The sequence below is a fragment of the Myodes glareolus genome, chromosome 21, assembly GCF_982192425.1.
Source record: "Myodes glareolus chromosome 21, mMyoGla1.1, whole genome shotgun sequence".
Lineage (NCBI taxonomy): Eukaryota > Metazoa > Chordata > Mammalia > Rodentia > Cricetidae > Myodes > Myodes glareolus.
In genome coordinates, this window is record NC_142046.1 from 13,893,366 (window position 1) to 13,903,767 (window position 10,402).

Sequence of the window (10,402 nt, forward strand, 5' to 3'; positions counted from 1 at the left end):
CAGTCCTGGGATCATGTTGTTGTCAGGCCTCACAGCCAGCGCCCCTCCATCTCACCAGCAAAAGTGCAGTCCAGAGTTTGTGATTTCAGTGGCAGATCAGGTCTGCTATATTTAGTGTGTTTGTGTTTAGATGTTGTATGTGCACATATGTATGCAGGTACATCTGCACAGAGGTCACAGGTCAGCATCTGGTGTTGTCCTCTGTTGTTCGCCACCTGATTTTGTTTTTTAAGACAGCAGTAAGAAGATAGACCCAGCTCCACACTCTCACCTCAGCAGCCTGAGGACTGCCTTAATCTTTTAGGACGCTTGACTTAGGCCAGGCAAGGGTTTGTAGCTTTGACACAGAAAATAATTTCAGAACTACTCAGTGTGGAACAGAATTGAAGATTTGATTTGATTTGATTTGATTTGATTGTTTGGTTTTTCAAGACAGGTTTTCTCTATAGCTTTGGAGCCTGTCCTGGAACTAGCTCTGTAGACCAGGCTGGCCTTGAACTCACAGAGATCCACCTGTCTCTGCCTCTGCCTCCCAAGTGCTGGGATTAAAGCTGTGCAAGCGCCACCACCGCCCGGCTTTGGGTTTGCTTTTGTTTTCTGTTTATTTTTTGAGACAGAGTTTTTCTGTGTAGCTCTGGATGTCCTGGAACTCGCTCTGTAGACCAGGCTGGCCTCGAACTCACAGTCATCCTCCTGCTTAACACTTCGGGTAGCCTCCCTTGACACCAACAATAAAATCCAGCTCTGTCAGCTCAGCCCCTTCTGTCTCATCCTCCATCTCCTCTGTATTCTCAGACCCTCTGGCCTTCCTTGGTTTCATGAATGCCACCACCCATTGTTAGCTCAGGATCATTTGTTATGGGCTTGTTCTGCATGGACCCTCCTCTCGCACAGCATGCTTCTCACCCATGTGCATATCCTCCTGGAGACGGAGATGGTGCTCCCATCCTCCTCACCTGGATAAACCCCCCACTCCTCTTTTAACACTGATCCTGTTTTATTTCCTGACACTGAATTTTTCTTGTTTGCTTGTTGCAATCTTCCCTAATCAGAAACAGACTTCTTCTGAGAATGGTCCAAAACCCAGAACTTTTTTAAAAATATTTTTATGGTTTATTTAGCTTTATTTTGTGTGCATTGGTGTGAAGGTGTCAGATCCCCTGCAACTGGATCTTCAGACAGTTGTGAGCTGCCATGTGGGTGCTGGGAATTGAACCTGTGTCCTCTGGAAGAGCAGTCAGTGCATTTAACCACTGAGTCATCTCTCCAGCCCTGAACTTTTTTTTTTTTTATTGGTTCAGTTTGGTAGTTGTTTGTCTGTTTGCATGAAGACAGGGTCTCAGTATTTATAACCTTGGATTTCTGATTCTCCAACATCCACTTCCCAACTGAGATTACAGGATGCCCAGCACACTCCCTTTGCTTAGTGCTGGGGGTGTTAGATAAGCACTCTCCCCACTGGCACACATGTGTCCCAGCTGCAGGCCAGGTGTTCAATCGACTGGCACATATGCATCCCAACTGCAGGCCAGGTGCTCTATCCACCATACACGTGTCCCAGCTTCAGACCAGGTGCTCTATCCACTGGCACACATGTGTCCTAGCTGCAAATCAGGTGCTCTCCTACTAGAATAGGTGTGTCCTAGCTGCAGGCCAGGTGCTCTAGCTATTGGCACACATGCATCCCAATTGCAGGCTAAGTACTCTATCCACTGTACACATGTATCCCAGCTGCAGGCCAGGTGCTCTATCCACTGGCACACATGTGTCCTAGCTGCAGGTCAGGTGCTCTCCTACTGGAAGAGGTGTGTCCCAGCTGCAGGCCAGGTGCTCTATCCACTGGCACACATCTGTCCCAGTTGCAGGTCAGGTGCTCTATCCACTGGCACACATGCATCCCAGTTGCAGGCCAGGTGCTCTATTCACTGGCACACATGCATCCGAGCTGCAGGCCAGATGCTCTATCCACTGGCACACATGCATCCCAGCTGCAGGCCAGGTGCTCTCCTACTGATACACGTGTCCTAGCTGCAGGTCAGGTGCTCTATCTACTGGCACACGCATGTGCATGTACACCTGAACATACAAGTTCACATGCATGAGTACCTATACACATGCAAACTAAGGAAAAGAAAGCCTGGTGTAGTGAGGCACATCTTTCAGGCAGATCTCTGTGCGTTTCAGGACAGCCAGAGCCACATAGTGTGACCCTGTCTCAGAAAAACAAACAAAATACAGGAAGCCCCTTGGTCACACTAATTCCTCTGTCTGCTGGCTGCTGACCCCAATGCTTCTCCAGGTAGTCTCCTATTACTTTTTTTTTCTTTTTTCTATTTTTTTCTCCTATTTCTATAGACCTGTGAGCAATACCTGTTTTTTTCTTCTTACGGTCATTTTCATGGCTGCCAACACTTTCATGTCTTATAACACTTGATTAAAGCAAATGCTGGGAACCCTTGGAACAATCTTCAATACGTACTTGCTTTGTTTTGTTTTTGAGACAAAAATATTTTTTTAATTATTTTTTTAAATTTTTATTTATTTGTCATGAATGCAGTATTCTGCTTGCATATCTGCCTGCAGGCCAGAAGAGGGCACCAGATCTCATTATGGTTGGTTGTGAGCCACCATATGTTGCTGGGAATTGAACTCAGGACTTCTGGAGGAGCAGCCAGTGCTTTTAACTGCAGTGTCATTTCTCCAGCCCAGGACAAAAATATTACTTCCTCATTTCTTGCATTTGAATGACATCCTTCAATGACACTCTTGGCCTGAGAATCTTTGTCACAGCCCTTAACCCCTACACAACCACAACTAATCATTTCCCGTGGCTTCCCCTCTTGATCAGTTTTACAGAGGCCTACCCACCCCCTGTTTCTTGTTGTCATCAGCCTTAACTAGGCTGATTTGGTACTTAGCACAGAGTTCCCCCACTAACCTGACATACAGAGGCTTATCACGATTGGATGCAAGTGCACAAAGATGGGCTTGGCGCTTGTCTAAGGCTTTGGCGGCTTGTTTCGTGTATACTACCCACTATGCATCGTGCGTAAGGACAGACTTCAGAACCCCCTGCTAAGGAGTATTGACACTCATTATACCTCCAGCGCCAGGGCCTTCCTTGGCCATGGCAGTGGCTGGATTATGGGGGAGCCCAAATCTTTTTGGGGGAGGGAGGTGTTGAGACAGGGTTCCTCTGTGTAGCTTTGGCTGTCCTTGAACTCACTCTGTCGACCAGGCTGGCCTTGAACTCAGAGATCCACCTGCCTCTACTTCCTGAGAGCTGGGATTAAAGTCATCAAGTGTACTATGCCTGGCTGAAGCTAATTCTTTATTTTTAATTTATTTAGCATAATTTTTTATTGACTCTTTGGGAATTTCACATTATGCATCCCAATTCTGCTCACCTCCCAGTCCCTCTATATCTTCACCATACAGCACTCCCCAAGGGAAAATTTTAAAAAAACAAGCAAAACCAAAAACAAAACAAAATAATAACAACAAAAAACCCACTTAGCTCTTCATCTTTCACCTCTTCATTTGTCCTGGTGGCATTGTAAGCCTCGGTGTGTCACACAATCTACCCTTTTGTCCAATCAGTTTTACAAATGTTCCTTGCAATGAGCCATTGGTCTGGTTCAAGGTCTCTGGTTTCTGGTACACCATCATCACCGGATCCTCACCAAATCTCCACTCAGATATTCTGAGGCCTCCTGGAGTCATGGAATCCTGAAGATTTCACAGGACCGGTCGCTACACAAGCTCCAGCATCTCCTAGATGGGGTAGTTGTCAGGATGGGCCAACCTTAGGCCCAGCTGTCGGTCTGAGTGGCAGTTGAGCTGGTCAGTTCAGGCCACGAGGGGGCGGGGGAGATCAGCAGGCTAGGAGAGGAGGAGCCAGCTCCCCTACACCGGAGGCATCAGGGTCAAGGCTCTTTGCCTTTAGTAAGGGGTGGGGGGTGGGGGGCAGCTCTCCCATGAGGGTCTTGGCCAACTCTCTTGCTGCAGTGTCTAGCAAGGGGCAGAACCAGCTGTCCCAGGGCCAGCAAAGGGGCAGGGCCAGCTCAGCATAGCCCTCTGATTCCATCACACATGGTTCCCATGGGCCCCTGAGGTGACATGGGTCACAAACATCAGCACAGACCCCAGTTGCAATAGGGCCATAGGCACAGACATGGCCCTCAACAGCGTTTGGACTCAGACAACATCCTGGCTCCAGGCAGAAGTACAGGCTACTCAGGTCGGGATGGCTCTAGTGATCCCGGACAGTAGCAACCTGGGTCTAGATGTTAGATGGCTCCAGGTGGCACTGCATGCCACCCAAATGACATGGCCCAAACAATAGCCTAGCCCTTAGACACCAACATGGCCCCGGGTGGCGGCTCAGACCCTAGGAATCCTCATGGTCTAATGGCAACAAGAGCCACAGTCATCGACGACCCAGATCCTGGTTGCAGTAGGACCACAGATTCAGACATGGCCTCCAGTTGCAGCCCTGGCTGCAGACGTCACCGTGGCACTGGATGTGCCATTTAGATCTATATGCCCCGGATGTGACATGGCCACTGGTCACTGTAATCCAAGATGACTGATCAGACCCCAGGCAATTGCACGGAGGCCAAATCTTGAAAGCAGTCGAATCTCCACTTCTGTGCAACTCAGGTCTCAGCAGGGGGAAAGCAATAGATATCTGCTGAATAGATAGATAAACATATCCAATAGACAGCCACCAGGTGCTAGGGGACCCCAGACCCAAGTCCCTTGATATCCCAGTAATCAGGGTACTGAGATGCTCAGAGACAGTAAAAGGAACAGAGAGGGAGGCCCAGAGAGCCCCACTGGATGGCGGTGGCATTTGAGTGAGTATTGAAGTGAGGGAACCATGGACATGGAATGTAGGGATGAGTGGATGGACGGGTTCCAGGAAAAAATGGCCAACATCTGGAGAAGTGTGAAGAGAGACATCAAGAGCTGGAGCCTGGAAACTATTGGACTGATTCTTTATTTATTTTTTTTAAATATTTATTTATTTATTATGTATACAATACTCTGTGTGTATGTCTGCAGACCAGAAGAGGGCACCAGACCTCATTACAGATGGTTGTGAGCCACCATGTGGTTGCCGGGAATTGAACTCAGGGCCTTTGGAAGAGCAGGCAATGCTCTTAACCACTGAGCCATCTATCCAGCCCTTTTTTTTTAAAAAATATTTTTATGGTTTATTTAACTTTATTTTATGTGCATCGGTGTGAAAGTGTCAGATCCCCTGCAACTGGATCTTCAGACAGTTGTGTGCTGCCATGTGGGTGCTGGGAATTGAACCCGGGTCCTCTGGAAGAGCAGTCAGTGCTCTTAACCACTGAGCCATCTCTCCAGCCCCCTATTGGGCTGATTCTTATCTACACACTGACTTTGCTTTGTGGTCCTCTGAAATGACAAATAGGCTGGATTCCTTTTCCAAGCAGAGGTGTGCAGAAACTTCTACCCAAGGATGTGCATCAAAGTACTATTTCCCCAAAAACATTTGAAATAGTTCCCGTGTTGTGTGTGTGTGTACGATTGTGTATGTAGCATGGCACATGTACATACACGTACATGTGTAGAGATCAGAAGATGACACCAGGGAGTCTGTTCTCTCCAGCCATCCTAACTCCTGGGGATTGAACTCAAATTGTCAGCTTGTATGTAAACCCATTGCTGCTGAGCCATCTCATCCACCCAGCCCCCATCTTAGCTTTCCTCGGTGTTTTTAAGCAGGACCATGAACATCACAGTTCCAGAGTTCTTCAGTCCCTGTCCTTGTATGTGCTGGGCCTGGGCCTGCCTCTCTAGAGGAATATGTCAGAAATGCCTCTGGGTTAGCAAAAGCCCAGCCAGGACAGGCCATGCAGCGTCCCCTACCCTCCTGGAATTCTTGCTTCTGAAGCTCTGAAGGAACATGGAAGAAGCCAGACTCCCTTGAGATGGCCATGACGTAAGGAAGTAGTCAGGCATGGCAACTTGCCAACTATTGTCGGGAACTTTCTCCACCCAGGCACAGACTCGTGTCCCAGCAGGCCAGCTCTGAGGTTCACTCAGGGTAGCTGCTTCTCTAGTTCAGGAGATCTGAGAATAGAGTCCAAGAAAGGGTTTAGGGAGAGAGTAACCGTGCTTTCTGGAGAACGTGCTAGGGTACAACCCCACTCACCTGCCAAAGACATCCTTGTATCTGCTGAGTACCTACTATGTGCCAGACACACACCCATGTACTGTGTTTGTTTATAGTTGTTACCTAGTATGCTCCTTAGAGCTAAGTATCACCCCCAGTTCCATGTGAGGAGCCCGAGGCACAGAGTTGTCCGTTCACTGCCTCAAATCACACAGCTGGTAAATGGCTGAGTGGGGTTTCAGACTCAGACCATTGCCCTCCGTCTAGAATCCTCAGCTACAAGGTTCCTGAGCAAGAAAAAATAGAGTATGGGTCAGCTTGGGAGTGACTAAAGTTATCCCGTGTGTGTCCCTGAGGCTTGGTCCTGTTGCTATGAAAATGAAAGGAGGGGAACGCTTACCTAACACCAAAGCTGGTTCCTGCAGAGAGAATGGGCAGTGCTTGGTGGCATGTGACAGTCTCCTCAGCGGAGGCAGGGAGATTGCTTTGAGCTCAAAGCCAGCCTGGGCTACATAGTGAGTTCAACACTAGCATGAGATATAGAGAAGACCCTGTCTCAAAAACCAGAAAAAGAAATAAAGCAATAAAAAATATTCTACAACACCCCCCCCAAAAAAAAGCATTCTGGAAGCATGTGGTGGTTTGAATGAGAATTGTCCCTCCCATAGGCTTAGATTTGAGTGCCTGGTCCCCAGCTGATAAACTGTTTGGGAAGGATTAGGAGGTGTGGCCTTGTTGGCAGAGGTGTGTCACTAAAAGTGAGCTTTGAAGGTTTTTAAAGCCTGTCCTGGAACGAGCTCTTGTAGACTAGGCTGGCCTCAAACCCATAAAGATCTGCCTGCCTCTGCCTCTCGAGTGCTGGAATTAAAGGCGTGTGCCATCACTGCCCGGCACAAGCTTTGAGGTTTTTAAAGCCCACACCAGGCCCAGTGTCTCGCTCTGCCTGCTGCCTGAGGGTCAGGATGTAAAGCTCTCAACTCCAGGCACCATGCCTGTCTACTTCCCTGCACGACAATCACGGACTAACCTCTACAACTGTCAACAAGCCCCCAGTTAAATTCTTTCTTTTAGCAAGGCATGGTGGCACACACCTTTAATCCCAGCACTCAGAAGGCAGAGGCAGGCAGATCTCTGTGAGTTCAAGACGAGTCTGGTCTACAGAGTGAGTTCCAGGACAGCCAGGGCTACACAGAAAAACCATGTCTTGAAAAACCAAAATAAATAAATAAGTAATAATAATAAATAAACAAAACCAACTATAAGGGAAGAAATGAAAAATGTTTTCACTCACAGGCAACATAGCAGAAGCTAGAAATTGCCCTAGGGAATACACAAGGTACTGAAAAGATTACATGGGTTTCATAGTTTTAAGATACATGGTAGGGCTGGGTGTCATTTAGCAGCTGAGTGCTTGGTCAATCACATGCAGGTCCTGAGTTCCAACGATGTCAGCCTCTGTCTACAACCTTCTCTGCTCCCCAACAGACGCATCCCAAGAGGCCAGTTGCAAGGAACACCCCAGGTTCTGGTTCTCCATTCAAGAGAGCTGAAGTTAGGGGAGTATAGGACAGGTTTGGAGGGAGAAAGGTCAATAATGCTCTCTGGAGCCTAGAGGGGGATGGGTAGGTCATGGGCACAAAACCCACAAAAACCAGAGGTCAAAATCAATACAAAGTCAAAGTACATTGTGTCCTTGTGGGGTGTGAACTAAGCCCTTTGGTCTGAATTCACAAGCTGACCGTTATTCTGTGGCCTGACCGTCAGGATCATGACCTTTGAGGTCAGACACCTGAGCTGAAACCCTGCCTTGCTGCTCCTTGGCTGAATGACACAGGCACATGTTTGACACAGACATCACCTAAAAGGGCACTTGGAAAGGGGGAGGGGACTCAGCTCATCAGTGTGTGGGGAACACTCTCAGAATGTACAGGTTCGAGTGCCTAACCATGGGACTAGTTCACAGAAATTGCCTCAAATTTGCATGCCTTTGTGGGAGGTTGTGCTCTTGGAGAAAGGGGCTGGAGGTTTCTGCTAGGGGTGTAAGGAGTGAAGCCTTTCCGTGCAGACCTCCACCTGGTGTGCAAACTCCTCGGGATCACAGTCCACATTTGTTTATCTTTGCATCCCAGCGGCACGGGCCGTTTTCACACCTCTGCAAAAGCAGTCTAGCTTGTGCCCAGGCCTGAGGCGCCTGTGGCTGCAACTGCAGTACATTGCCACCAGGTGGGTTCTGGAGCCCAACAGCGTTACCTACAGAGAGCGAAATAGCTTTTTGTTTAAAGATTTCTTGGAGGTCTGGCTCCAGCACCTTCCCGCTCCGTGGCCTTTATTAAGGTATGTTAGTACTGTCAACATGACGTGATTCAGAATCACCTAGAAGAAGGGCAGCTGAGCATGCCTGTGGGGGATCACTATGAGCATTAACGGAGGCAGAAGGACCAGCCTCCTGTGGATGGAGCTGTTCTCTGACCCAGATCCTGGACGGAGGAAAAGGACCAAGCGACAACGCCTTCATTCTTTGCTCCCTTCTAGCTGTGGATGCGATGTGACCAGCTGCTTGAGGCTCCTGCTGTTTTAACTTCCCCGAGAAGTTTATACCTTCTACCGAGATAAATGGTCTTCCTTAAGTTGTTTTTGTTACTACTGTCCCAGTATAGGACACTGAGCCTGGAAATGGGTGTGGTGAATTGCTTGGTGATCCTTGTACCCCCTCCTCGCCCCCGCCTCTTGAAACCTCTCCAAGTTGGTCGTGAGAACAAAAACTCCTAAGTATAGGTGGGTAAATTATACCTCAGGGAACCTGTACTGTAGCCAGCTAAACCACAGAATTCTCTCCTGCTCCTTCAGGGTTCCACACGATTGGCACCGTGGCTTCTCTTAGGGACGGGGTTCTCCTTACAGAGGGCACAGCAGTGGGTTTTAGCCGTAGAAGAACAGCCCCTACAACCATTTCCAGCCTTCTCCCACTTTCCGCGTTTCCAAAAGTCTCAGAGACGTGCACCCATTCAGGGGCCAAATGATACATGTTCCAAGTAATTTTTATTTTAGAATACAAGAGAAGTACAAATGTATTTACAGTTGTACATATACAATCAAATAATATATATCACAGTTTCGTAAATATCATCTTAGATAAACATTTACAAAGTTAAAGTGACCATTTTCTGGGAGTAGAACACACTTTTTTGAAAACTCTATACATTTTATACTTTTGTTAATATTATTATAGTTTTGTGTTTTGTTTTTAATTTTACAAACGCCCCGGTGTGCGGAGGGAGGGTGTTGGGGTGGGTGGAGGGGGTCGGGAGGAGATGATTCTGGTAAAAGACAAGGTTTGAGATGACACCAGAGGGCGCCCACGGTCGGAGCAGGCAAAGGCGTGGGCAGGGGCGCATGGCAGTGTGGGCATATGGGGACGAACCCCGGGCCACCCGAGCGCCTCAGAGGGCTTTCTAGACAGAGAAGCCAACCTCGGCTTCAGACGGCTCTGTACGGTCGATCATTCTCTTGTTTGGATGCTTAATAGGGTGGAGTTGAGGGTGCCTCTCCATTCCTAAACTCAAAGACAGTAGAGTTTAAGAGGAGTCTACCTGGTCTAACTTCCGCGTTCTACAGATGGGGAAACTGAGGCTCCAAAAGGGACAGGGTCTTGCCCAGGGGCTATGGTGAATGTTCCTTGTGTCTTCACTCTCAATTTGCCCAGCACACTTCAGAGCGTATTCGCATCTTGTCCTTCCCTGGGAGCCTGGTGCTGGGGAAAGTAGCCTGATGGAAAGCAGGGACCAGGACGACAGGTCTCTCCGGGCCTGTGCTAATCTAGCCTTTCAGCCCAAATCGCTGCCAAGTGTCACCGAAGTTCTCTCCACTCGTGACACATCAAGACACCATTCCAAGGGGGCAGAGATGGGCACGGCCCACCCCGGACCAAGGAGGTGGCTTTCCCTTCCACTCCCAAGTACTAAGCTCTCTTTGGAGATCGTCTGTCCCTCTCCTGTCATCCACGAGAGAGATGTTCGCGTGGGGGCGCGGCCCTGCAGGAGGGAGACTCCGGGATGGGACCGAACGTGTGGACCTGCTCCCAAGAAGAGGCCACAGGGCAGCCACACCAGCCGGGTGGCCTGGCCAGAGGACGTCGCCCCTCGGCATCTTCCTCTGCGAGATGTATCAGAAGTGGATTCCGGGTTGCAGGCGCCTCGGTGGCGCCCGACGCGGGAGTCAGGTCCACCACAGCGGCGGCGGGGAGGCGCGTGCGCG

General features: G+C 49.0%; 1 pseudogene; it reads right to left on the reverse strand.

Annotated features, from left to right (window-relative positions):
- Positions 1-2,007: 2,007 nt before the first annotated feature.
- Positions 2,008-3,129, reverse strand: LOC125399037 (small ribosomal subunit protein eS12 pseudogene; annotated as a pseudogene).
- Between the last annotated feature and the right edge of the window lie 7,273 nt (positions 3,130-10,402).